This window comes from Staurois parvus, unplaced genomic scaffold (genome assembly GCF_062004578.1).
Source record: "Staurois parvus isolate SC_StPar_1 unplaced genomic scaffold, SC_StPar_1.0 ptg000716l, whole genome shotgun sequence".
NCBI classification, from domain to species: Eukaryota; Metazoa; Chordata; class Amphibia; order Anura; family Ranidae; genus Staurois; species Staurois parvus.
In genome coordinates, this window is record NW_028318512.1 from 2,035,464 (window position 1) to 2,057,947 (window position 22,484).

Consider the following 22,484-nt stretch of genomic DNA (forward strand, 5'->3'; position numbering starts at 1 on the left):
CCCCTATGATTAAGATCTGTGGATGGGCTAAAGTGTGACAGGGACATGGCCTGGAAGGAGTCAGGCTGAAGCTGCTTTCATCCTTTTCTACACCTGAGTGTTTCTCTGGAGTGCAGCATTCCATCCTTCTCTTTCCTAAGTAATTGTAAATTTTGGTTTCCAAACACCCAACAGGAAGTGAGAGAATATCTTTCTAAAGTAAAAACCCTCATAGGAAGCAAACTCAAGGACAGGTATGTCCATTGGAAAATAACAGCTCTGAGCTCTACCTGGCTCCACAGCCATAAGTACTATCTTCACTGGAGCATTGTCTACTATCTGCTTCTTCAATCTTTGGCCACAATGACGATAGATCTCCTGCATGCATTATCCACTGGCACCATGCCAGCAGCAACTGTCCCTCTTTGACTTTTGGTAGATGTCAAGAATCTCCATTGCACAGCAGGCAGTGTTAGTTAAAAAAAAAGCTAGTGAAAAGGAAACTTTTTTGCGATAACTACCAAAAAATGACAGAATACTTTGCCTTTTAACAATTTTAATTCCTGTGTTCAGTCCCACTTTAAAGAGGCACGTTAAAGTGGAAATAAAAGCAAAACCTAACTATTATTTATTATTTATTTCAGGTACTTATATAGCGCCGTCAATTTACACAGTGCTTTACACATATATATATTGTACATTCACATCAGTCCCTAACCCTCAAGGGGTGTACAATCTAAGGTCCCTAACTCACATTCATACATACACATACTAGGGACAATTTAGACAGGATCCAATTAACCTACCAGCATGTCTTTGGAGTGTGGGAGGAATCCAGAGAACCGGAGGAAACCCACGCAGGCACAGGGAGAACATGCAAACTCCAGGCAGGTGGTGCCGTGGTTGGGATACGAACCAACAACCCTAGTACTGCCAGGCGGAAATGCTAACCATTTAGCAACTGTGCTGCCCGCTAGCTCTAAACCCACTCTCAGCCACATTGTAAGCCCAATCTATCTTGTAAAGAAAAAATCACTATACTTACCTGTTCTGTAGCCGCTCCGATCCAGTCTCCAGTAGTGCCCTCTGTGTTCAGGAGACAGCCGACAACTGCTGGGAAGTGACATCACCCACAGAGTTACTATGGGACTTCCGTTGTCGGCTGCCTCTCCTACACATGCCTATGCAATGAAGCCACCGCTGACAGCTCAGCCTTAGACTGGACTGGAGTGGTGCAGAACAGGTAAGTATAGTGATTTTCTCTTTACAGGTCTAGATAGATTAGGCTTAGTAAGTAGCTGAGAGAAGGTTTAGGTTTTGCCTTTACTTCCACTTTAAGGTTAAAGTGGTTGTAAAGGTAAAAGTTTTTAGTTTTTTTATTCTCTGCATAAAGGTAAAAAAACCTTTAAATTTTAGCTCCCCCAAATCTCCCCTGAAATACTTACCTGAGCCTGATCTCAATCCAGCGCTGTGCCCATCTGCAGCACCACTGCTCTTCTTTCTCCTCTTCTCACAGGAGGCTCGGCAGCAGGAGGAACCATTGACTCCTGCTGCTGTCAATTACATCAGGACACAATACAATCAAGATGTCAATGCGATTAAGGTTGAGCCTGCACAATTGCCCCCAAAGCAAGTTGCTTGTTTGGCAGCATTGAGAGAATAGAAGGAGCCAGGAGCACTGGAGGGGGCCTGAGAAGAGGAGGGTCAGAGCTGCTGTGTGCCAAACCATTGGCATAGAGCAGGTAAATATAAAATGTTTATTATTTTAGAAAAATAAAGATTAAACCTTTACAGTCACTTTAAGGCAGGCACCTAAACCCACAATTAAATTACATATTAAAGTGTTACTAAACCCATAACAGTAAAACCAGTGCGTATAAGCAGTAAAGCATGCTTGTTATACTCACTGTGGGACCTAAGGGGTTAATCCTCTGCATTGTGTAAAAAAGGATGTTTGATCCTGTCTTCTCTGATCTTTCCCTTCTTCTACTGTGCCCAATCCATCTGCTGATAGAACAGAGCCTTGGGGGCAAGCTGCACATACTCAGTATGGTGTTTATTGCTAGATAGTTTTTTTTTCTTGGGGAAGTGCATGTGATCAGTACAGGGCCAATCAGCGCTGTCCAGACAGAGGGTCAGGGGTTATGCAGTCTCATAGCTCAATCAGGGGCACATGAATACTCCTCCTATAAGCTTTAACCAGTGCACTGCTGCATACTGAAAGAAGTCACAAGACTGCTCTAACTGCTGATGAGAAAAGGTATTTTAGAAGCAGGGGCGGACTGACCATTTGGAAACTCGGGCACTGCCCGAGGGCCCGGGGTCAGTAGGGGGCCCCATGCGATGCCCCTGGTACCTTTTTCATAGGCTTTTTTGAGTTTGGGCAAGGACACAGGGGCCCCATGATCCCCTATTGCCTGGGGGCCCCATGAGTTGTCAGTCCGCCCCTGTTTAGAAGTTTATATTTACTAAAATAATTGCATTTCCATGTTCTGTGTACTCTGGGAGACCAGATATAGTGAATGCAGGGTCCGGGGTTTAGTAACACTTTAAATACACATTTGCAGTAATTTAAGTCTGTTTAATTTGTATTCAGCATAGGGGAATGTAAAATGTCTTGTCAAACAATATAATCACCTGTGATAAGTGCAACAACAGCAAAAAAAATATTCAGATAACTAAATGGGGTAATACCTGTAGTGATATTATTTAGCATTTGAATTCTTTTTTTAAATCCATATTATATTTTTCTGCACATTTACTTGTTTTCTTAAGTTGTCCAGTGACAGCAGCAGGCGTTGTAACAAAAAAGGTGACAGTTACAGGAATTGGCAAAGGACACATAAAACTATCTTGGCTGCTTACAGTGGTGAGCTTTTACTGATATGACAAAGAAAACTCCAGGTATGGATATTTTATACATAGTTACCTTGATCCAGCTTGGACCAAGGTAATCATACATATACCATACCTGGCTGATGCCCTTGGAAGCTGGAAATTAATGAAGTAGACAACGCTACTCCAATTCTCTCCACTAGTTCCCGGGTCCCTCACTGAGTGGTTGCACTGGAGGTTGTCTGCTCAGTATGGACATCAGTTAGAGAATTCAGAAAGCATTCTCTGATTGGATGAGGTGGAGAGGTGGGTCAGTGACCTCACATATTTATAAACCAAAAAAACAAAAACAAATTTGGAATACTTTGAGATGTAAGATCTGCCAAGCCAGTAACCAGATAACCTACACCAACATCTTTATAATACTCTTAGATAGCAAAACCAATAGGTGTTGCTATCTCAGGATCCAACGCTACCAGGGGTGGACTGACAACTCATGGGGCCCCCGGGCAATAGGGGATCATGGGGCCCCTGTGTCCTTGCCCAAACTCAAAAAAGCCTATGAAAAAGGTACCAGGGGCATCTCATGGGGCCTCCTACTGACCCCGGGCAATAGGGGATCATGGGGCCCCGTGTCCTTGCCCAAACTCAAAAAAGCCTATGAAAAAGGTATCAGGGGCATCTCATGGGGTCCCCTACTGACCCTGGGCTCTCGGGCAGTGCCCGAGTTTCCAAATGGTCAGTCCGCCCCTGGACGCTACCTATCGATTTTTCTATATTTTCTTTCACTTATTGTATATGATGTCCATTGCCTGGCCTGGTGCACTACTCACACATTTTTTAATACATTTTTGATACGATGAAACTTTTGATACTGGATACCCATGTTTGTATGTTTTCTTTTCTACTCCTGGTAATTTTTACTTCTGCGATTTCTAGTTTGGAATTCTGCTGTTTTCCTCTTATCCTTTCTATTTTCAGCTGTCAGTAGACTTCAAACAGTCTTTGAGCCTGCACACCACACGCGGCTTCTAGAAAGATGTCTCAGTCTCCGTCTCATCTCTTCTAACCTGTCTGCCTTCTGTCTTGCTTACCGTCTGACTTTTCTGCTGCTCTTAATATTGTTTCACGTCTGTCAGTAACTTCTAACGTGATGAGAGAGGACTACAATGTTTCAAGTCTCTGCGAGGTTAAGCCTTAGAAAAGCTTTATTATTTGATTCCCTGGTGTTCTGTTAAAGCGGACCTGTTGCCCTTCTCAGGTAGATATTTTGCTTAGAGAACCAATGCAAAATATGCAACATGAATATTAATTTAACATAGAACTAAACCCAAGAATAAAAAAAAAGACGCTTGTCAGTCCTTAGATGTGGTGGCTGCATTAGTGTTTTTCTGGTATTTTTTAATTGATTTTGACCTGGTGATTCTGTCAGTAACACTTCCTTTCCCAGCATAACAACAATTACACACTGTATTTTATTTATTGAGGAATAGTGTTGTCACCCAAGAAAATGATGTTAACCAAAGGGTTAACATTTCGAGTCCAGACCTACTAGCCGGTCACAAAACTTACTCTCCACCAGTTGCCCCACCCAACCTTGCCCAGGTCCGCCCAAAACCCCACCTCCCCGGCCTCGCCCCAAACCCCACCCCGGTCTGCCCCTAACCACGCGCCCTTAAAGCTTATGAAATTACATTTTTCTTTAGAATAAAGAGTCCAAAATATAAAACTGTACACAGTAATGTATTTCCCAGCTCCCCTGTACTCCATTATAGTGATAGGACATGTTGTATACAGCACTTACTCCTAGTCCCTCCGAGTCCCCTGCGGCGGTGGAGAGGGTGTCTCCTCTCAGCGGAGGAGAGCTGACCTCACCTGCACCTGTCCCCTCAGCGGCGGTGCCGCAGATGCCGGAAACCAGAAGGTGAAAACCGGAACTCGGCTTCACAATGAGGCTTGGAGCACAGGTGCAGTCACTCCATGCTTCATCTGTGCTCGCCACAGAGGAATTTCTCCTCACATTTGGCGAGCGGATTTTTCAAGCTCTGTGTTAACCCTTTATCGCAGACTCCTGGATCTTTAACTGGATCTAAATGCCGGGAGGTGGAGGCAGGCATTCCAATCATGTGACCACTGTGATTGGCTGACTGGCAAGTATGCATTGGGAGCTTTCCATTATGTGTTAGTTGCTGTGCTGGGAATGCACATTGAGTGCGTTTTCAGCTTAGTAACTTGTTTACAAATAGACGCATGCACTCACCAGCCACTTTATTAGATAATGGAGTTCTTAGAATGGTCTGAGGAAGGAGTTTCTGCACATGCTCTGAAATGTGTTACCGCCCCCTTGATGTCACTTCCAGCTTGTGTGTTCCACGCCTCCCATGGAAGTATGGCGCCCATCTTGCCCGTGTGTTCCACCACACTCACTACTGCTGGTTGGCTCAGTGTGTCTCACTGGCATTATACCTGATGAACTTTTATCTGACTGCTATCTTGTAAGTGTTTTTAACCTTTACTACTCAACAAACTGCTGCATACTGCACTTAGAGGTACCTTCCTTGCTATTTACAACCACTTTATTAGGTGCACCTTGCTAGTACCGGGTTGGATCCCCTTTTGCCTTCAGAACTGCCTTAATTCTTTGTGGCATTAATTCGGCAAGGTTTTGAAATCATTCATCAGAGATTTTGGTCCAAATTGACATGATTACTGTTGCCTTCATCTCAAACCAGTCTGCCCACTCTCCTCTGACATCGACAAGGCACTTTCATCCACACAATTGCTGCTCACTGGATATTTTCTCTTTTTTCAGACCATTCTCTGTAAACCCTAGAGATGGTTGTGCCTGAAGATCTCAGCAGATCAGTAGTTTTTTAAATACTCAGACCAGATTGTCTGGCACCAACAACCATGCCACATTCAAAGTCACTTAAATCCCCTTTCTTCCCCATTCTGATGCTCAGTCTGAACTTCATCAAGTTGTCTTCATCACATGTAGATGCCTAAATGTATTGAGTTGCTGCCAAGTGATTGGCTGATTAGAAGTTTGTGTTACAAAGTAATTAAACAGGTGTACCTAATAAAGTGGTTGGTGAGTGTATATGCAGCTGCTTACTGTTAAAGCCCACCTGCTGAGAGAGATGTAAATGTGCACATGAACAGCACATCTCTACAAACCCCAGATAAGAAAGTGTAATACCCTTAGCCTGGGCTCCAGTGAGGCCATGAGCTTAATCATGGGGGCAAAGTGAAATGCGTTGGGGATGTGGCCTGGCTGGAGTTCAGGCTGAGGCTATTTCTTACCAATTTCTTACCTGGGGTTTCCAGAGATGTGTGAGAGATGTGTGGTTCATATGGACATTTTCTTTCCTGTACATTGCTGTCTGGAGCAGGGATGAGCTCCGTCCTAGCCTGCACCCACAGTGGTTGGCTTTATTGATTGGGATCCTTACAGCCTGAGCGGTATCCACAATTTCAGTTTGAGGCCACCTGCCAAGAGGCTGCATATATGCTCCATATCAGCAGAAAGAGGTTAAAACCACAAAACACCTCCTTTCTCCTTATCTCCATAATAGAGGGGAAGATTTAACAGGTAATTCAACCTACTTTCAGTGGGGTTTTTTTTTTGTGTAATCTTTATTTAGAGGTTACAGTAAAGTACAAACATTTCACATAACCACAATTCCTTTGGGTACATGTTCTCCAGAAAAAGACAAAAAAAGTCCTGTGCACATCTAGACTACCTATATCTCTCCCATGCTCAGATGTGACAGAAATTAGTTGAAGTTTTTATAAAGAGACAAAAACATGCAAAAAAACACTTTACAGTGACCCTTATTATTGCCCAGATGACATGTAAAGTTCCAAAAGCACATTTATGAAAGTAATGAAAGGTGCCTGCATATCTTCTATATCTGCTATATCCAGGGTGCCCAAAGATCTACAGATCACAGGAAATCTAATGTGCAAATGCTGACTCCCAATAAATGGGGACTGCCTGTCATACTGAAAGCCCAATCTGTAGTTAAGTGTACATTTGGTGAACCCTCTGTGACACAAAAGTGCCAAACTTCCTTCAAATCACAAACCCGGTGCTGATGTTGCACTGCTAAATCGCCAGGAGCAACTTGTAGTAATTCTGACAGCTGACTATTTATTACAGGTACTTATATAGCACCTTCAATTTACACAGCTTGACATATATATTATACAATCACATCAGTCCATGCCCTCAAGGAGCTTGCAATTTAAGGTCCCTAACTCACATGCATACATACATGTACTAGAGCCATTTAACCTACCAGCATGCCTTTGGAGTGTGGGAGGAAACCCATGCAGGCACAGGGAGAATATGCCAGCTCCAAGCAGGTAGTGCCATTGTTGGGATTCAAAAAGATGACCTTCGTACTGCTAGGTGGAAATGCTAACCACTTAGCCACTGTGCTGCCTGAATAGAAGACAAGCAAGCATGGTACTAAAGTGGAAGACAGGAACATAGTAAGACAGGCAAAAGCTCAAGCAGGATTCTAAACAGGCTGATGTAGGGCTCTTTCAGATGGGTGGCTGGAGAGAGGTAAAAACAGGTGGCTGAGACAATTTAATTACCTCCAGACTCCCTCCCCAACTGTCACAATACAGATTTTGACAAGTGGCACCTCTTGTCAAACTCTCCCATTATGTCTAAGGCTACGTTCACACTAGCGTTGTGTGCAGCCGGCAGAGAGGCGTTTGGGAAGCATTTTTACCGCTTCCCCAACACCTCTGCCAATTCTGCACATTACAGCACATGGTGCTGTTCTAACGGGAGTGTTTGCGTCGCGGCAAAACGGACACCTCTGGTCGAGTCAGGAGGCGTTGAAGCCTCCTATTCTCGTCTATGGTGCCGCTCCGCAAACCTGCATTATAGGCGTTTGTGGGGCGTTATTAACGCTCGGCAAACGCCTAGCAATAGCCCCTAAACCGCGCATGCGGCATTTGCGGAGCGTTTGCCGAGCGTTAAAAAAATGCTCCGCAAACACCGGACCAATGCTTGCCAAACGCTATAGGGGCATTTGGCAAGCGTTGGTAAAACAGCCAAGTGTGAACGAGCCCTAATAGAGCCACGCTGGAACTGCGTGCAATGCACACAATTGCAATGAGGTATTGCATCATTAAAGGGTTAAACCAGGCAGTGAGAAGGCTTTATATCATCAAATGCTCTCTGAAAAATAATCATAAAGCAGTTTGATTTCTGGAGGGCACCACAAACGAGTATTCAAGAAGCCAGACAAATGCAGTGTGCAGGCGGCTGTAGACTGAAGGAACCCATTGATCAGGCACTGGGTACAACTGAGTTTCTTCTAAAGGTGATTAACAAGGATCAGGTGAACAGGTTACAGAGTATTAGCATTGCAGTGGCAGGAAATTAACAATTCTATCTCAAATTTTACTACACAGTCTAGCCTTGTGCAATCTTCAACCAAAGAGCAGGAGTGGACATATTGTTGAGGTATAAGAGGTTGGAAACAAAGTATTTGCATATTATAGCCCCCTGGCAGCTCTAGTGTGATGGCTTATTGAGCAAACCATTCTCTGCAGCATTTTCCTGTAAAACTAGGGTGGTTTATTGATAGGACAATGGAAGGGGAGAGTTGTGAAAACCTTGATGCCCTGGGCTTGCAGGAAGCGAGTTGAATGACGTTGGCTGCCATTTAACCTGAAAGGTCCCCAGTGATGGATTGCAGAAAGGTGAGTCTGCATGGGACAGCACCCAAGGGGTGAGTACTGCAGCAAGAGCAGCTTTTTAAAATTCTATAAGTACAAGGCATTGGTTTAAAAAAAAATGAAGATGAGTTTTGACTTTAAAGATGCAAGCTTTGGAACTGTCATTTGATTTCTTAGAAAGTCAATGACCTAGGACAAGGCATACAGTCAGTGCTCCTTAAATACCCACTTGTTTTAGGTTAATGATTCAAAAAAAGAGTAGCAAGGACAATGATGGCAACTTGAACTTTTAAAAGTAAGAGGGTAGAAGTGAGCTTTTTTGTTTTATTTTTATTCTGGAAGATTCCCTTTAAAACAAAGAAATTGCCCATTGGCATTTGGAAAAGCTACATTTGTTTAAAGATTTTCATTCAGCATCTCACAGTTAAGACTCTTCCATTATGTATTATGTATGGTTTACAATGCTGAAGCCACTGCAAGTTCCTTATTTATTTTTCATAAGAAACTTTATTTTTCTGAATCGTAATTATGAAAATGCCACAATTCTGCACACGCTGGTGGTTAAAAGTAAATATTAAAATTGCAAAGTGCACGCCAAGCACAATATTTCAGTGTGCAAAACAAATGCATAAGCACAGGGTAAAAGAAAAGAAAATCTATCATCCGGCTCCGCCATAGCCAAGGGTTGTATCGCTGTGAGATGGTGTTTTAATAGAAAAATAGCAGAAAGGTTCCCACTGAGTACAGGCTGCACATGGAGATTTTGCCTTTGTTTCGACGATGTAGACATATAGGGGGCAGCTCATCATCTACCAGGTTGCATGTACTTAGGCTGTCAGAGCAAAGGATGAGCACGGCAGCTCATCAGGGGCCACAAATCATGCGGTGGTTATTAGCCTCACACAGCTTCGCACTTGCTGGTAATTCTCAATTTTTCTTTCACTGTATATGTATCACACAAGGAACCTTATTCAAGTTCTTTAAACTTTTGCCAACTTTTTCAGAGACTGAATAAAAACTCACAAACCTGGGGTTGGAAGACTTTAGACTTGGCCAGTAATGGGCAAACATTGAACTGCAAAGAATACCAAAGGGGAACAGCTGTCAAGGACAAAGAGAACCCTTGGTTTATTTGAAAAAGATATTTGATTGGTTGCTCGGGGAAGGTCCCTCACTTTTGTTCCAGTGGTCTTTGCACAATGCAGTAAATAGGATTCATTATTAAAGAGGATCTTCAACCTATGTAAAACTAAATTCAATCTTTCAAATAATGTATGATTTTTCCTGTATAAAAGCAAAAGCAAAAAAAAACAAAAAAAACATACTTACTAGTCCATGGAGCCCGGCATTGTCTTCTTTGCAATCAAAGCTCCCCTTGCGCCACTGTGGTCCTGTGCCACCATCTTGAGGCTCACGTATTGTCTTTCTTTCATTTATTGTGACTACTGAGATGGTTGTTTGTGATTTTGTAATTCTGTGCACAAGCAGAGATGCCGCAGATCTCTGGCAAGTACTTAAAGTGGTTATAAAGGCTGAAGGTTTTTTACGTTCATGCATTCTATGCACAAAAGTGAAAAATGTCAGAGTGCAGCTCCCCCCTCAGCCTCCCCACATACTTACCTGAGAGTCACTGCGATCTAGCACTGCGCACAAGAGCCTCAGCTCCCCTGGGTCTCTCCCTTTTCATTGGCTGAGGATGGAGTGGGGGGTGGGGCTGAGACATGCTTTGTATATCTTTTGGACATACAGGACCATCTTGGGACCAAGCACACACAAGTGCCCCCAGAACAAGCAACTTGCCTTGGGAGCACTTGGCGGAGGGGAGCAGACAGGTGCACCTGTCGGGGACCCAAGAAGAGAAGGACCAGAGCTGCTCCATGCAAAACCATTGCACAGAGCAGGTAAGTATGACATGTTTGTTATTTTATTCAAATAAAATGAAGCTTTACAACCACTTTAGGACCTGGTAGAGTTCCACAACATGTCTGCACATGCACAAAATCCTGCATATGCCACTTGCCAAATTCCAAATGCCATGGTACTTCTTCCATGATTGAAAACACTATGTGACGTGGAAATCACAGGAAGCAGCAAGTGGCTGATACTACGTCATGCTTGCCTAGGTGAAGAATCAGGAAGAAGAGGTATAGTTCAAGATTAAAGGTATTTACTCTGCCTAACGTACAAAATATACTTGCTGATGTTAGAGGAGTAGGAAGCAGATGAGAGGAACTTAATTTCATGGCTGAAGGTTAATTTTAAATACTCCATATCACAGTGAGAACAACAAATATATGGGCAGCCCTGTGGCTAAATTGTTAGCAGTTCTGCCTAGCAGCACTAGGGTCACTGGTTCAAATCCCAACCACAGCACCACCTGTCTGGAGTTTGCATGTTCTCCCTGTGGGTTTCCTCTGGGTACTCCAGTTTCCTCCCACACTCCAAAGTTATGCTGGTAGGCTAATTGGCTCCTGTCTAAATTTGCCCTAGTATGTGTATATATGAATTTAAGTTAGGGACCTTAGACTGTACAACCCTTGAGGGTAATAAGCACTGCATAAATTGACAGCACTATATAAGTACATGTGATAAATAAATATCAGCAAATTAGTAAACCTATAGCCAGACCTGTGGATATTATAGTACGCAGTATTCCACCTTGGGTCCCTTTTCAGAGAGAATTTGACAGTCAGCTGAAAGCCGATATGTCATCTCCTTACCACCTGTTTTAACCCTTAAATATCTGCGGCATGACACCACAACAGCGTGCCTTACACATGGATGAAGGGCAGTTATAATGCAGCACCATTAACTAGAATAGGATAAATTTGGTGATAGCACTGCCCACTGAACATGACCTGTTGTATACATTTTGCCACAGGCGCACCATGTGTACCACCCCCTACAGCTGCCATGTTAGGCTAAAGCAGACAGGAGGTTGTAAAGCCATGGTTCAACTGCCTATTTTTTCGCCACAAGTGTTAACAAAGTCAAAGAGAAGAGCAGAGATATCACTGCTTAGAAACCAGATTTGGGTGGCACCACTGCTTCTGTAAAGTTTGAGAATGAACTGTTCCTCAGTACATGCAGCTACAGAGGTGTGTGTTTAGAGCAAATTTAAAGCTTGTCAATAATAGGTTAATAATTTAAAATTCATAGCTTGACCACAAGTTCACATTAAAACTAGGAAAAATAACATTGGCTCACTATTCACGGTAGAAGACAAGGATGGTGTGTCTGGAAGACTGCCTGCTTACAGAACTGAAGAGAATCTCAGTCTTTAAAGCAGATAACATGAAAGCAAAGTAAGAAAAAACAATTAATTTGTGGTTTTCCTTCTTCTATCTTTACAGGAGAAAACTGCTAGTTGCCTGGCTGTGATGATGACCTATTTTCCTACATAACCCAGAGACAGAAAAGTATGCATAGAACAACTAAGACTTTTCTTTTCAGTTTCCATGTCCTTGCGCTTCTTGAGGATCCGTGGCTTGGAAACCACTGATGTAAGATGGTCAGCACATCAGGCAGGCAAATGCAATTTTGAAAAGGAGGTTAGCAAAGGCAGTTTTTGTAGTTCACTCATTAGCTGTTGAGTTGAGGCTTAGTCAATTTAAAAGAAACATGCTAACAATGTAAGGTGAAAGGGTTGGGAACTGGGCACTCACAAAGTGTTAGCGGTCTATTAAAATCAATGTAACCATTTGCTAACATTTATTTTTTAAGCGTGTATATTTTAAGTATAAGTCCAGCCAAAACTTTTTCTTTTGAGTTTTGAATAGAGTGGGGAAGGTTTAAAGTCCTTCTATTGCTTTTTTTTTTTTACTGCTATCTGAGACTCTACCAGAGAGATTTTCCTTCCATTTTATTACCCATCAGTAATGGTTTTACCAGGGGAAAGGAGGGTATTTCTGCAAGAGGTGCAGAATTGCAACAGTCACTTTAGGTGCTCCTTTTTCCACATTCGTAACTTCTAGAAAAGTGAAACACCCATCCGTGCTTGTGCCTTTATACACTTTGTGACCATCATCAGATGTGCTCTCACCCGGAGTCTATGACCTTACAGTTATGTAGGGTCATACAGCGCTTGTGTCTCCGAATGTGGACTATGTTGTTTCTTCTCAATGGATGGGCTCTTCACTGTTCTTTAACCCTGCAGTGTTATAATCTCTCACAAACTCACTCCAATATGCTCTTCGGCTTAGCAACATATAAAGAAGAAAAAAAAATTGGTGCTTTATCCTTAAATAAATGTATTTCTCTCTAAAACTCCAAACATATACTCATTTGTAAAAGGTGCTAGGGGGAAGTCATGTATTCCTGTGACGCAACGCGTAGAGGAGGGGCTAAATGACATCACAACACTTTGCAAACAAGGAAGTGTGAACTACACACAGAACTGAAAATGTATATGTATACTGTTTATGTATAATGCTGGCAATGTCTGGTGTGATCTAACACCATTTAAAGGTAAGTGTATATCTGGAGTTTTAAAGAGAAATACATTTATTTTAGGATATAGCACTATTTTTGGCTGAGCACGGATGGGTGATTCACCTTAAAGAAGTTATATACATTGAAAAAAGAGCACTAAAGAGACTGTTGCAATTTTGCACTTTTTTGTAAATATTCACAGTATTTGTGTTACGCACGGCACTATTTGGGGTTTATATTTAAGAATATATATATAAATATGAGCATGTGAAGGCAGCTTGCATGGAACCTATAGGGTAACAAGAGTTTTTGATTTAATAACACATATCAACTCACAAGGTCATTGTTCATATTTTTAATTCTGCAAGAGGGACACAGACCGAAATAAGACCTATTATTATTATTATACAGGATTTATATAGCGCCAACAGTTTGCGCTGCGCTTTACAATATAAGGGAGACAGTACGATTACAATACATTTCAGTACAGAAGGAATAGGAGGGCCCTGCTCATGGAGCTTACAATCTAAAGGAAGGGGGAGGTGATACAAAAGGTGATAGCTGCGGGGGATGATCTGGCGGAGGCGATTCAAGTACAGTTCTTAGGTGGAGGTGGGGTAGGCTTCCCTGAAGAAGTGAGTTTTCAAAGATAGCCTAAAGGCAGACAGGGTGGGGGCTGACTGGACATGCTGTGGTAGGGAGTTCCAGAGGATGGGAGAGGCTCTGGAGAAGTCCTGGAGGCGAGCGTGGGAGGAGGCAATGAGAGAGCTAGAGAGGAGGATATCATGGGAGGAGCAGAGTGGGCAATATCTGTGGATGAGGTTGGTGATGTAGCTAGGGGCAGTGTTGTGGATGGTTTTGTAAGCTGTGGTTAGTATTTTGAATTTTATACGTTGGGTTAGTGGAAGCCAGTGGAGGGATTGGCAGAGAGGGGCAGCAGTCGCTGATCGGTTGGTAAGGTATATGAGTCTAGCAGCAGATTCATAATAGACTGAAGGGGGGATAGCCTGTGTAAGGGTCGACCAGTGAGGAGGGAGTTGCAGTAATCGAGGCGGGATATAACCAAGGCGTGGATGAGTTGTTTTGTGGTGTCTTTGGTCAGGAAGGGGCAGATTTTGGAAATGTTCCAGAGGTTGAGGCGGCAGAATTTAGCCAGTGAGTGGATGTGGGGCCCAAAGGAGAGGTCAGAGTCTAGGATTACGCCTAGCACCCTGGCATGAGGGGAAGGACCAATGGTTGTGCTGTTGATCTTAATGGTAAAGTCATGAGAGGAGGATTGGGGAGGAGGAAATATTACAAGCTCAGTTTTTGAAAGATTGAGTTTAAGTAGTGATGTGACATCCATGCTGATATGTCACTTATTAGATTTGTGATACGTGAGGAGATTGAGGGGGTGAGCTGGGGAGTGGAGAGATAGATCTGGGTGTCATCAGCATAGAGGTGGTATTGGAAGCCATGGGAGGTTATCAGTTGGCCCAGGGAGGAGGTATAGAGAGAAAAGGAGGGGCCCAAGAACAGAAACTTGGGGTACCCCAACAGAAAGAGGAAGCGAAGGAGGAGTTGTATGTGACACTGAAAGTGCGCTGAGAAAGGTAAGAGGGGAACCAGGAGAGAGCAGAGTCCCGGAGGCCGATGGAGTAGAGTTTACTGAGGAGGAGCGGGTAGTCGACTGTTTCAAAGGCAGCAGAAAGGTCAAGGAGTATGAGTATGGAGTAATGGCCGTTGGTTTTAGCAGTTAGTAGGTCATTAGTGAGTTTTAGCAGGGCAGTTTCTGTGGAATGTTGTGGGCGGAAGCCATACTGTCAGGGATAAAGAAGGTTGTTGTCAGTGAGGTAGCAGTTCATACGGTTGTGAACAAGGCGCTCGAGAAGCTTGTAGGCAAACGGGAGCAGGGAGATGGGTCTTAAGTTATTCAAACAGGTGGGGTTCAGCAAAGGTTTTTTGAGGATGGGGGTAACCAGTGCATGTTTGAGTGGGGAGGGAAAGGTGCCCATGGAGAATGAGAGGTTGAAGATGTGGGTTAGAGAGTTTAGGATAGAGCAGGAAGGAGGCTGCAACAGTCCTGAGGGGACAGGATCCAGGGGACAGGTGGTGAAGTGGGCCTTGGAAAGGAGTTCGGTAACTTCCTTGGTGGTAACAGGGTCAAAGGAGGAGAGTGTAGAGTTTGGTGTTGTGCCTGGTATGTTGGTTAGAGGAGGAAGCTTGACACTGGAGATCTCATCATGAATTGTGTAGATCTTCTTCTTGAAGTGACTGGCAATCTCCTGTGCAGTAAGTAAGTTGGTGGGTGGAGGCAGTGGGGGGTGGAGTAAGGAATTAAGGGTAGAGAAGAGTTGACGAGGATTGGATGAGAGGGTTTTGATGAGAGTGTTATAGTAGGTTTGCTTAGCAGCGTGGAGGCTGGAGTTGTATTTGAGAAGAGCGGATTTGTAGAGGGTAAAGTTTTCCAGGGATTCTCTAACGGATCTCCAAATAGCAACAAAACCCTGACAGGAGAGCCCTACTAATGAAAAGATTGTGAATTTGACCATTGGTTACACTTACACGTATGAAGGTCGACCTGTTTCAGAGTACATGGTGAATATATGGTGAACAGCAGTGAGTGGAATATGCCTAACAAACCCTGATAGGCTCCTGCATGGATAGAAGAAAGTGGTGTGCCTAGGCACTGTTACATGTATAATGCTCTGAGGCATGTAATCAGTACTTAAAATTGTTTTAAAACTGATTTGCCTATTCACAATAAATTATGCTGATCAATTCTTGAAGCGGTTATAAGGTGTCAAAATAAAAAAGCAAAATTAGGTTTTTGTATGTAAAATAAATTATTATTTAGTTGTTCAACACAGTTGTGTCCAGCTTAGAGTTGGTTTCTTATCTACGTTACACAAGATAACGTGCTCTGCTGAGGATACGTTTCTACTGTATTCCCCAGGCTGGGTACTAGCTCTCCAGTGGTTCATTCTACATCTCAAACTTTGTTGGTAACAAGTGAAAGCAGCCACAATACAAAATAAAAACCATTGTTAAAGATTTAATGAATGGTGAAGTATAAGACCACCGGACCTCTGCCAGTTAACGTGCTTCACTCATACTGATCTCATTAGTAGAAAGCACTAAAGGAAACTGTGCTCTGATGGATGTTTTTGAGTGATATTGCTCTGAGGACCCTTGAGAATCTCTTACTTCATTCAGCATGTCCCTTTTCTCTACTCACTACACATAATGTGAGTAAAATGTCATAAATCTTTATCAGCTCTTAGCAGTCTCTTGTGACATTTCAATGGTCAAGTAGTCTTTTGCAACGTATCCCAGCATTTTCCTGTAAGATACCAGCAATATGGATTAGCCTCTTGTAAGATGCTGGCAATCATTATCAGTTACTTGTAGCACAAACAGTTCTCAGTTGTCTCTTGTAACAGGGAGTGGTCAGTGGACTAGCGCTGGCTGAGGCCTTATAACTCTTTACACAGGTGGGGGTTGGGAGAGCGGCATCCTGGATGCTTGATAGAGATACCGCTGGATGTGTTAGTTTGGAAGTTGGAACCTCTACATCTGAGGATCAGAGGGAGAGAGGTTCCCCTCTCACTTGGAGCAGCGTTTCAAGGTTTTTTATGTCTCTTCTAACATATTGACAGTCCCAGAACAGACTGTTAACAAAAGTGGAGTCCTCAGAAATGTTTACAATATGCTGGTAATTCTCAGCATTATCTTATAATATGACGGTTCTGTAATGTTTCTCCAAGGTTCAAATTGTTCAAGTCAGTTCATTAGAACAAAGTGGTAAGATTGCAGGCATAGGGTGGGTAGAGGAAAACATGGCTGGTTAGAAGGCTGCAGATAGCAGTTTAAATGAATCATTATTGTGCACCAGAGTTGGCCACTGTGCAATAGAGGTCTTACAGCATCATTTAGCTAAAGGCTAGGAACCCCTTAGCCTCATTTGTTATGTCCTCTGGTCAGTCACATATCTTCAAGGGTCCTCTTACTCAAGTGATGGGCAGTTGTGAATACTGCTCATAAAATGTAGTATTCTCCTATAAGCCCAAGACTTGATGACATGCCCACAGGGTGCATATTCCTGACCTTGGGCTCACAGGATGTGCTTTGAAAACACTAAGGGGGGAGGGGGTTTACTAAAACTGGAGAGTGCAAAATCTGGTGCAGCTCTGGATAGAAACCAATCAGCTTCCAAGTTTTATTGTCGAAGCTTAATTGAACAAGCTGAAGTTAGAAGCTGATTGGCTCTCATGCACAGGTAAACCAGATTTTGCACTCTTTACTTTTCTTTTAGTAAATCTCCCTAAAGTATCCTGCATATTAGAAGAGCACCTGTGCTGGACTGCAGAGTTGGGAATCTGTGAGAAACAGCATGGGAGATAAGGTATGTTTTGCAGCCAGAAAATATATGATTATTGTATGTTTTTTAAGTTCTGAGTTGAGCTTTAATAACATACATATACAAAGTGGTATTTCTGGCACAACATGGCATAAACTGGAATTCCCAACTCAATTACTCCCGGGTTCAGGTATGGACATGCTTTACTTTAGACCATTTACTGTCTTTTTATTACATCAATTTTAAAACGTTGGCATAATCAAAGCCCTAGAGGCCCTTAGTTGGAGAACATGCCTTGGATTGCATTTATTTTTAATAAAACTTTAGTATGCTATTCAATAAAATAGCTCTAATTATGTGCAACAGTAATAATTGGACCTTGATTCATATAGAACATACTGATTACCTCCAACAATCACATTTAAAAATACATCAGTTGATAAAAATGTCTCAGTTTTTATTGTACAGTATTTCCCATCCTGTTCATCTTGACTGACATTTTCTGAGAAAAGATAGTGATTTAAAACAGGCCTAATCAGTGAGGTCTGAATTTGTCACAGCAAAATCCCTTGAAGTAGGCAGACAAGCAGAATAAATTGCAATGGTAAAAGTACCTCATTTAAATAGATTTAAATAACTTTAAATATTGTAATCTATTCTAATAAAGCAATCTGGCATAGATCGCTTTCCTCAATCCCACGGTGTTAGTGTTCACCCCACAAGGAGAGAAAGTTCACTGGCAGGTTATGAAGTCACATGTGAAATGACTAATAGCCCCTATTCCAAAGGAACATTTAAGTAACAATATCTTGATGTCATTAAAGCTCATATCTGGCCTGAAAAATAATATTACCATCCCCCTCTAGCGAACTGAACTAAATTCCCAAATACTTACCTGTAGAAACATTGGGTCCCAAGTCTACTTTCTACTACAAAGCAAGGGCCTTCTTCAGGTGACTACAATATTGCCTGGTGACATTAACACTTCCCATTGGGTTCAATGGCATGGCCTGCAAAGGGGTTGATTTACTAAAATTGGAGAGTGCAAAATCTGGTGTAGCTGTGCGTGGTAGCCAATCTGCTTCTAACTGCAGCTTGTTCAATTAAGCTTTACCAAAAACACAACTGGAAGCTGATTGGTTTCTAAGCAGAGATGGACCAGATTTTTCGCTCTCCAGTTTTAGTAAATCAACTCCAAAGGGTCCTGAAGATACCAGATGCAGCACGATGATTGCATAGGATGTCCCTAAAGCCTGAACACAGACAAAATGCATATTTGCAATACATTTCACTACATTCTTCAGCAACATTTTACATATACATTATATATATATATATATCACTATATAAGCTCACCAGACCTTAACTACCTTGACTTTTTTTTTGGTGTGTGCTAAAGGAGAAGGTGTACTTAATGAAAACCACAGATATGAACCACCTGAAGGAAAGCATAATGAACGAATGTGCTCAAATTGATGGAAATGTGCAATTACTGCATTGGGTTCATGTGAATCTTGTAAAGTGCATAGAACTTTGCATCACAAATGGTGGAAATGGCATTGAAGATGCTATTGATTAAAATTCCAATGAATATATATATACACCAGTCCTTATTGTTCCTAGATCTCATCACTTGATAATACCATGAATGCAACCAATTAATCAGAGGCAGCAGTGGGTGGCGTATGCCTACCCAACCCCTGATAGGCTTTTGCCAGACTAGAAAAACGGAGTAGGCTTTGGCACTGCTACATATACTAAAGTGCTCTGGTGCTCAGGAATTATGTCTATTTTTTTTAACTGTTATGCTTTGTTGCATTAAATGATGCTAATGAGTTCCTGCTAAGCAGCCAAACTTTCAGTTTTTAGCCTTGGGCCATTGTAAGGCTTGCCACCCCATCCACTTTAGGAATGAGCAACTTTTCTATCTAGTGTCTGGTACTGATTCCCAGAGAATCATGCCAAATGAAAGTTCCACAGTCCATGTTTCCACTGAAAGGTGCCCCATGCATGCACTTATTACCTTGCTTTCATTGGAACCAGTGGTCCAATCTCAGAATACAGCTGTATGAATACAGGCTATCCTTTAAAAAAGACCTGTAACATTGACTCCTACCTAACCAGTCTGCCATAATTTTATTCAGGGTATGTCAATTTCTTGGCAGCAGGCAATAATTTCGCAATGGAACCCCACTGTATCTCAGGTCCCTGACCAAACATCGCATACCAATTATCTCTTAATTGTTCCTTGCACATATAGGGTAAAACTTGAGCTTCCTCAGAACAGTCAGTGTCAAGGATGCGGTACTGGCTGCCTAAACAGAAGATGAAGCAGTAAGTAAAAGTGAGTGACAAACTCTTCTCTGCGGGCTCTCTGGAGATTCATTAGCAGCAGCTCCGACAGACTCATGTTTGATGCATTAGGGGAGACTGCAGAGGTGTTTTTGCAGCATACAGTTCAAGCAGAGTTCAGACATGTGCCATTAGATGAAGTTAAGGCTCCTTAGAGAAATATCCTTAAACCCTAAATACAGCATGAGGGGCACTAATGGAACCAACAGCTGGTCAGTTTGAAAATTATTTCACATGAGCACAGTGACCATCATAACTGCTGGAACTCTTTTGTTTTTTTTTCTTGGAGGTATTCCTTCGCCATCCTTCTGTGTGGTGCCTGCCTATGAAAAAAAATAAATAAAAAAAAGTTGCCCATCAAGCATGCTGGACGTCTAACCTATCCTTAATAGTTCACCTGACCCTAACACCTAACCCTAAACCCAAAAAAAGTACAAGCAACTGATGCTTTATACTAAACCTGAACACTAAAACTAAGCCCAGTAAGCAAAAAGTCTTGAAAATAGATATAGCCCAATCAATGGTAGGACACCCCTTATTTCTTGAGTATAGGGATTTTCAGTTTACATGAGAAATTCCATAAATTCTAAGCCTAAGCTTATCACTAATGACAGAGGCCTAACAGTAACCCAACATAACCGTTACTCTAAACCCAATACTAACAACTGATTAATTGCCATACTTGGCTTACTGGGCACAAGCCTAAGACAAAAAAAAAGAAAAAGCAAAATAAACATTGTCAAGCATTCTTGACCTCTAACCTACTCCTAAGAGTTCACCTGACCCTAACATCTAACCCAAAACCCAAAAAGTACAAGTAATTGAATTAACGTACATTGAATTAATGTATTCCAAAAAATGTACAAATACTGCATACCCCTTTTGACAAAGTACATTTAGTACGAAACGCGTCAAGGAGGAGATCCTGCAAGCCGTTGACGTCAAGTCGCTGTATCACGGAGGTCCGGCGGCCAGCTAATAACACCAGCTGGTTAGTTTTATTTGTGTGCAATTGTAACTATATTGCTCCTATCCGACACTGCAGTATTTGTACGTTTTTTGGATTTATTCCTTATTACCATTAAAGTACCATTGAAAAATACTACACTATGGGATTATCCCTATTCTTTCACTCTGCACTGAGAACCTTAATCCCCTAGCGATCCCCAGCGAACGTCCCAGCGCTTGGAAGAGTCCAAACTTCCTTTACTGGCTACTCCAATCCTGTCTCTAGAGGAAGCCCATCAACCCCCAGGCTATATTCCAGACTACCCTTAGAAGGGACCCCTGGCTGATCAACAATATTTGATACAATGCGCTTCTGGTGAGTGCACATTTTATACATTTATCGGCACATGCACCTGAAGATTATATGCACACTGAGACCTAACTGTGTCCAGGGTCTCTGCCTCCTCATTGGCTGAGACAGCAAGTGGGAGCCATTGTCTCTAGCTGCTGTTAATCACAGCCAGTCAGCCAATGAGGAAAGAGAGGGGGCGAAGCCAAGCCATGTGTGAATGGACACACAGAGCAGCGGGTGCCCCCATGCCCCCATAGCAAGCTGCTTGCTGTGGGGGCACTCAACAGACAGGAGGAGCCAGGAGAGCCTGCCAGAGCAGGATCTTGGCTGCTCTGTTCAGAACCACTGCACACAGCAGATAAGTATAGACATGTTTGTTATTTTACAAAAAAAAATTAATCTTTAGAATCACTTTAAAAATGAGCAAAGCATATCCCTCTATAGTATGTACTTATTTCAATCCTAAGCACTAGGTGTCATTTCTGTCTGCTGCCTGATTCTTCTGTTAACTGTATGAGTCACTTCTGACAACCCTTCTCCCTTCCCTTTTCCCTGACACCAAGGGATAAAAAGGTGACAGTAGAGGAAGCTCCAGCTCACAGCCTCTGATTAAGAGCCCAAACTCTGCTCCTGTGTACTGTGTGAAGGCGGGTGTGTCCCTTCCCTTCAATTATCTCTCACTGAGCTCTGCAGAGTATAACTTCAGCTCCCCACCCCCTGCTTTCTGGAAGCTCAGACAAGCTGTAAAAGAAATGATGGACTTTGAACGGCTGTAGAAAAGAGAAGACTGCAGATAAGCAGGTACAACTGTAGGAGGATTTGTTTCACCTCTGTGGATCACCTGAGATCAGTCACTGCACTGAGTATATGTCAGGGTTTACAGCCACTTTAGTGGTTCATTTGACCCTAACACCTAACCATAAGCCCAAAAAAGTACAGGTAACTGAATCATCAGACCTAACTTGAGCACTAAAATAAAAACAAGTAGACAAAAAGTCTTGAAAACTGAAATAGCAATTGAACAACCTTTTTCTGATCAGTGGCACTACACTCATTTTTTTTAGTTCAGGCTTCCTTGGATTCTCATTTTACATGGTAAGTTCCCTAAATTCTAACCCCATTTATTAGTCAACAAACAACCTCTCCAGCGCTCCAAAGGAGTGGTCACTAGTCAAAAGGGTGTTAGAAAGTTAGTTTTCTTTGGGACATGGTCAAGGAGGTGCTGCCCTCCTCAGACAGGGAAGTCCAACCATAAACTGAAAGAAAGCACACAAGGGGCACAAACACCTAGAGCATTATCCATGATTTATTAAAAGAAATCTATAAAAACGTATTGTATACTCACAAAATGACAGAGGAAATATAGCATGCTAAGAGCTCTGTGGAAAGGTACACCCTCATCACCCCCAGTCAGGATCTCGCTACCACGTTGGATGACCACTGGTGGCTTTTACATTTCTTCTGTCATTTGTGACCAAGCTTATTACTATTGACGTAGCCCTAACAGTAACCCAACACAACCCTTACTCTAAACCCAATGCAATC

At 42.5% G+C, this 22,484-nt stretch overlaps 1 protein-coding gene across 1 annotated transcript in view; it reads right to left on the minus strand.

Moving 5' to 3' along the window:
• The window catches only part of LRP1B (LDL receptor related protein 1B), a 2,076,109-nt gene that overhangs the window by 657,233 nt on the left and 1,396,392 nt on the right, over positions 1-22,484 (minus strand). The window lies entirely within an intron of this gene.